Source organism: Eurytemora carolleeae, unplaced genomic scaffold (assembly GCF_000591075.1).
Source record: "Eurytemora carolleeae unplaced genomic scaffold, Eaff_2.0 scaffold210, whole genome shotgun sequence".
NCBI lineage: Eukaryota > Metazoa > Arthropoda > Copepoda > Calanoida > Temoridae > Eurytemora > Eurytemora carolleeae.
Window position 1 is genome coordinate 339574 of NW_019396102.1, and position 7427 is coordinate 347000.

The 7427-nt window shown below is 33.6% G+C and overlaps 1 long non-coding RNA gene across 1 annotated transcript; it reads left to right on the plus strand.

The window, feature by feature from the left end:
• The first annotated feature begins 1803 nt into the window (after positions 1-1803).
• Positions 1804-4227, plus strand: LOC111695004 (uncharacterized). The gene is made up of 3 exons (XR_002763763.1): positions 1804-2379; positions 3911-3969; positions 4057-4227. It is a non-coding gene; the product is annotated as an uncharacterized LOC111695004 (long non-coding RNA).
• The last annotated feature ends 3200 nt before the right edge of the window (positions 4228-7427 follow it).

Sequence of the window (7427 nt, forward strand, 5' to 3'; positions counted from 1 at the left end):
TTTATTGAACTATATCTTCAGCAATATAGTCGTCTTTTATTAACGTCGATCCTTTAACCATCTAATGTTGGGGAGCACTGTGCACAATCTGACCGTGAACAATGTGTGTAAATTTTAAAGAAGAAAATATATTTAGATATATGTATTTATCTATCGAATCTATCCCTCTCTCCCTTCATGATCTGCTCTCTAGTGTGTAATGTTTCCTCATGGGAAGGGTAGGACAGACACAAGGAGAGAGGGGGGAAGGGGGGTATCGGGTAGTTAACTGGNCTGAACAGAATAGAATAGTTTATCAAAGCAACTGAACAGAATAGAATAGTTTATCAAAGCAACTGAACAGAATAGAATAGTTTATCAAAGCAACTGAACAGAATAGAATAGTTTATCAAAGCAACTGAACAGAATAGAATAGTTTATCAAAGCAACTGAACAGAATAGAATAGTTTATCAAAGCAACTGAACAGAATAGAATAGTTTATCAAAGCAACTGAACAGAATAGAATAGTTTATCAAAGCAACTGAACAGAATAGAATAGTTTATCAAAGCAACTGAACAGAATAGAATAGTTTATCAAAGCAACTGAACAGAATAGAATAGTTTATCAAAGCAACTGAACAGAATAGAATAGTTTATCAAAGCAACTGAACAGAATAGAATAGTTTATCAAAGCAACTGAACAGAATAGAATAGTTTATCAAAGCAACTGAACAGAATAGAATAGTTTATCAAAGCAACTGAACAGAATAGAATAGTTTATCAAAGCAACTGAACAGAATAGAATAGTTTATCAAAGCAACTGAACAGAATAGAATAGTTTATCAAAGCAACTGAACAGAATAGAATAGTTTATCAAAGCAACTGAACAGAATAGAATAGTTTATCAAAGCAACTGAACAGAATAGAATAGTTTATCAAAGCAACTGAACAGAATAGAATAGTTTATCAAAGCAACTGAACAGAATAGAATAGTTTATCAAAGCAACTGAACAGAATAGAATAGTTTATCAAAGCAACTGAACAGAATAGAATAGTTTATCAAAGCAACTGAACAGAATAGAATAGTTTATCAAAGCAACTGAACAGAATAGAATAGTTTATCAAAGCAACTGTAAAGAATATAATAATTTATTAAAGCTACTATCAGAATAGAATAGTTTATCAAAGCAACTGAACAGAATAGATTTGTTTATCAAAGCAACTGAACAGCTTAATATAGTTTATCAAAGCAACTGACCAGCTTAGTATAGTTTATCAAATTAACTGAACAGAATAAAATAGTTTATCAAATTAACTGAACAAAATAAAATAGTTTATCAAAGCAACTGAACAGAAAATTTTTTTTTATCATAGCAACTGAACAGAATAGATGATTTTCATGAAAGCAAATGAACAGATTAGAATAGTTTATCAAAACAACTGAACAGAACAGAATAGCTTATCAAATCAACTGAACAGCATAGAAAAGTTTTTCATTGCCACTGAACAGAATAGTATAGTTTATCATAGTAACTGAACAGAATAGAATAGTTTATTATAGCTACTTAACAGAATAGTATAGTTTATCAAAGCAACTGAACAGGATAGTATAGTTTATCAAAGCAACTGAACAGGATAGTATAGTTTATCAAACCTACTGAACAGAATAAAATAGTTTATCAAAGCAACTGAACAGAATAGAATTGTTTATCATAGCAACTGAACAGAACAGATGATGTTTATGAAAGCAAATAAACAGAATAGAATAGTTTATCAAAACAACTGAACAGGATAGTATAGTTTATCAAACCTACTGAACAGAATAAAATAGTTTATCAAAGCAACTGAACAGAATAGAATTGTTTATCATAGCAACTGAACAGAACAGATGATGTTTATGAAAGCAAATGAACAGAATAGAATAGTTTATCAAAACAACTGAACAGAACAGAATAGCTTATCAAACCAACTGAACAGAATAGAAAAATTTATCATAGCCACTTAACAGAATAGTATAGTTTATCATAGCAACTAAACAGAATAGAATAGTTTATCAAAGCAACTGAACAGAATAGAATAGTTTATCAAAGCAACTGAACATGATATAAGAAACAAGAGATTCCCTTTATATTTGGAGAAGATAATTCTATTTAGATAAACTGGGCGAACTTAGAAGATAATTCCATACTTGAAGAAACTGAACCTGGAAGATAATTCCATATTTGGAGAAACTGAACCTGGAAGATAATTCCATTATTGGAGAAACTGAACCTGGAAGATAATTCCATATTGGAAGTAACTGAACCTAGAAGATAATTCCATATTTGGATAAACTGAACCTGGAAGATAATATAATATTTGAAGAATTTAGAGAAGAACTGGTTCCTCCACAATACAAGGTTTGTGGATCAATTAATATTGGTTTCCCATGATCACGAAGTAGAGAATTTAGAGAACTATATCCGCATTTATGGCTAGAAGATTTAAGGATCAATTAATATTGGTTCCCCATGATCAATGACTAGAGAAGCTAGAGAAGAACTATTTCCGCATATATAGTTAAAAGATTTAAGGATCAATTAATATTGGTTCCCCATGATCAATGACGAGAGAAGCTAGAGAAGAACTATTTCCGCATATATGGTTAAAAGATTTAAGGATCAATTAATATTGGTTCCCCATGATCAATGACGAGAGAAGCTAGAGAAGAACTATTTCCGCATATATGGTTAAAAGGTTTAAGGATCAATTATTATTGGTTCCCCATGATCAATGACTAGAGAATCTGGAGAAGAACTTGCAACTTTTAACCATCAATCTATCAAGTGTATGGTAAAGACTGACTAAGATACCTTTTATATGTAAACAGTAATTCCAATCATTCTAGAACTGTTTTAAATCAATTATCTAATGTGAGAACTGTTGGATACCCATATTCGCAATCCCTTGATCTCGATCCACTGCAGGCACATTTGATTTGAGGATCAATGCTTGGTACCTTGATTTCAGAGCTAAGTTAGAGGCATTCGGTTTCTTCTACTTGAAATCATTCGCGTTTTGATCTATAATTAAACAACATTTAAACTTACGGATTTGATTATTTTATACTTTTTATTCAAAATGCATATGCCGCAAAAAAGTATATAAAAAAGGCCAAAAAATGATGTTTAATAGAACAAATTGTGATCGAAAGTCACAGTTTTCTGGAATATTGACAGAACCGTTAAATCCACGTGTGTTGAATACCCATATTCGCAATCCTTTGATCTCAATACACTGCAGGCACGTTGGATTTGAGGATCAATGCTTGGTATCTTGATTTCAGAGCTGAGAACTTTTGTGTTCCTAATAGCTTGACCTCAATATTCACAGTGAGCACTTTTAATTTGAAAATGAATTTTTAATTTATTTATTTCAGTTATTCTTCCCTTTAACCCCTGACGGGGTACAATTACCATGTGGGATATCGAAAAAAGATCAAATTAATCTGCAGATGTAAAAAGATCAAGATCAAGCATTGATCTCGATATCTCCATTACAAGAGTTCCCATCTCTAGTTTAAATAAAAAACGATAATTTTCTGATTTAGAAGAAACCTTTTAAAACAAAGTTCAATCATATCAAGATACAAATAAGAGGCAGGATACACTGATTTTTAAGGAATATCATAAAAAAATTCCAAATGAATCCAGAAAAACAAAAAGTATGAATGGTTTATGGTTCTATCGTCTTTTATACAAGGCTGTATCAAACAACTTTTGGAGCAAAGTTCATCAAATTGGTTGATAATCGCATTACCCGTAGAGCTAAACTGAGCAGAATTTTTAACAGAAACTTAATTAAAATTTCTTACACTTGTGTAGTATAAAATAATAATATCAAGAGTAACAATAACCTCTAGAATCGACTAATTCTTAATGTAATTGTCAGATTGTCAGATGTCAGATTTGGAGAATATGGTTGAAAACACTCTAATATGCTTGCTCAAGGTAATTATACACATAAAAATTCGAATTATTGTTTCTTAAAAACTAGGAAAACTAGGATAATAACAAATGATTACTCTGATATTTTAGTTCTTGAGTCAGAAGAACAAGTGTGCTATGAGAGAATGAAGTTATACATTGCGAAGATGGATTGATGAGCTTGAGAATACCTTTAGGGTTTGGAAGATATGTGAACTTGATACAAACAAGCTTAGAAGAATCTCAGACGAGATAAGCATCATTCAATGTAATATTTTTGAAATAGTTTAAATTTTAACTATCTGAAGTTCCCGCTGTTGCCCGTGGAATTTGGAAGTTAAATTTTTGACAACAAAAATAAAATATTTTATAGCCTATGTTACCCCCGGGATAACCACAAGCTTCCTCAAAAAGTTTTAGCCAATTTGGTCCAGCCTTTTGGCCAGGTATAGCTAACTTATATATATATATTTACATATAAAATACATACATACATCATAATATATATGAGCAAACAGCTTTATTATATAGAATTTAAAACCTAACAAATAATATTATTAAAGTTCTGTAAACTCTACTTCTCATACTCTCTATCAGTAAAACCTAGGTCCCAGTAATCCTACTTTCTATCTGTAAACTCCAGTTCTTTTACTTTCTATCTGTAAACTTTATTTATCCTACTTTCTATCTGTAAAATCTAGTTCTATCCTACTTTCTATCTCTAAGCTCCAGTTCTCCAACATTCTATCTGTAAACTTTAGTTTTCCTACTTTCTATGCGGTGTACAGAGCTGACAGAGGGGGAAATGAAGGATATTCTAACAGTCTCTGGTTCTAAACTCCGAGTTCTAGAAGTATCTGGTACTGGAATATATGGGATTGGATTCCAGGATCAAGTGAATTCTCTCCCTCTGCTGGAGGAACTGAAAATGGGAAGGTGTTATAATCTGATAGACGAAGGAATTAAGGAGATTCTTAAAGTCTCTGGATTTAAACTAAGAGTTCTAGGCCACATCTCTCCCTATACTAGAGAAACTGAACATGAAAAGGTGTACGGAGCTGACAGATGGAGGAATCAAGGATATTCCAACAGTCTCTAGGCTTTAAACTCCGAGGTCTAGATGTATCTGGTACAGGAATAACAAGGGTTGCAATAACATCTCTCCGTAACCAATATCATGTTGTATGTTTTAAATATAATCACCCTAATCTAAGCTGCTTCGGGTACGCACTGATGTAATTTGAAGTACACTCATCGATATATCCACTAATATCCTGGTATCAAGGATTAAACTGATTAGTAATAATTATCACCTAAGTGCAGTATTGTAGAATTGAATAAAATAAATATAGTGTTAAATAGAATGTTATTACAAAATTTTCGCTTGTCTTAAATACCCGTGGACAAAAATTGGTTTACCCCGTCAAGACAGGAGGAGGAGAATGTACGGTATTTTGCTTAGTCAACTACACTGATTGTTGTTATTAGCTGCAGTACGATGGAGTCCATGAAGAAGGGATATGAAAATAAAATGAATATTTAAGCTGTGTATGGGGTTGAGGTTAGTTATATCCATTATATATTTGGATTTGTAGCTTAGCTTAGCTGAACATGATAAAATGGTAAATGATGACAACTTCTCATAAATATACATTGCTCCCCAAAATCTTCTTAAACACCTGGCTACAGAACTGAAATATAGATTAGGTTTTCTTGCAACCTCCCCAACTGTGGCTAGCCGCTAGAACCATAAGTTGCAACCTCCCCAACTGTGGCTAGCCGCTAGAACCATAAGTTGCAACCTCCCCAACTGTGGCTCGCCGCTAGAACCATAAGTTGCAACCTCCCACCCAACTGTGGCTAGCCGCTAGAACCATAAGTTGCAACCTCCCCAACTGTGGCTAGCCGCTAGAACCATAAGTTGCAACCTCCCCAACTGTGGCTCGCCGCTAGAACCATAAGTTGCAACCTCCCAAACTTTGGCTAGTCGCTAGAACCATAAGTTCCAACCTCCCCAACTGTGGCTAGCGGCTAGAACCATAAGTTGCAACCTCTCCAACTGTGGCTAGCGGCTAGAACCATAAGTTGCAACCTCCCCAACTGTGGCTCGCCGCTAGGACCAAAAGTGATAAGGATTTTTTGTCCTTTTGGTTCACCATGTACAGTGAATAGCTGTAAATTTATTTAAAGGCTGAATATTTGGACTTTTCAACATTTTTTAGCCAAAATAATCTTTTTCTTTGATCACTTAGATTTCAACAGGTTTAAAATCTTCTTGCAGCAGGTCAGGCGCTGCTTTTCCACACAATTATGCCAATGAAAAAAATTTCATACTGCAACATTTTTCAGCTTAGAGACCGTAGACCTTACACGAGTTTCTAGTGGTCCCCTTTGAAAAGTGGAAACCAACCATATGACAATTCTTAAAAAACATTATTACGTATTAATTATGTTTAACCAGTTTGTAAATGGATATTGTTATCTTAACAATCATTGATCTCCATGTTATGCAAATGAATAAATTTTTCCCCTTATGGATATCCCCTGGTGGTCATACCCTGCAGTGATAACTTTACTTCAGGGATCAAGTACTTATCCTCAAATTTAAAAGTGCTCTTATTGGATATCAAGTTCAAGATTAACGATACACCACGCTAAAGTTCCGGCCTCAGGTTGATATAATGAGTTCATTTGAAAACCCTTTTTCATATATCTGTCAGATTTACATGGTTTGACTCAAATCAATTACTTATCAACGTTGACGGGGCGAAAAGTATGTTTGATCTAAGATCACATCATGCAAACCGGATAATCACGAATCATGCTTTTTATTAAGCAAGATTTTCCTTTGTTTTCTAAAACTTGTCCGAGTTTTTGTTTAATACCATGCTTTCGAATTTCGACATTTGATGTAAATTCTTTTGGTTGGACGATTTTCGGAAATGAATAAAAATATACAATGTTATTGTACAGATTTACTGTTCAGTCATTATGAAACCTTAATTTAGGCCTTATCTCTCTGTTTCTCTGTCTGTCTGTCTGTCTGTTATTCTGTTTGTTAGTTCCGATGTTAGGCCATATTGACCCAGATCGTTAAATTATCCAACTACAGTGCAGTCTCGCGTCATGTGACTGAAAACTCAACCATATTGAGAGCCCAGACTAGAGTCACGTGATCCGGTTTCTACCAATGGGAGCACAGTGATTTGATGGTTGCAGTATAAGTCGTCTCACTTTTTGATATGGTGCGGGAGGGGATGGGTGGGGGGGGGGGGGGAGTTTGACAGAGTGGAGGGGGAAGGTCATTCAAGGAGAATTACACAGGTGAAATAGAATTTATAGAAGGTTTATTTTGTTTCCAATATAAATATTTCTTAAAATATCTTTTCTTTTTGTCGTTATTTATCATTTTTATTTTCAATAAAAGAATTATAGCCTTTTAATGATGTATCTACTATCTATACTTAATTGACTAGAACAAA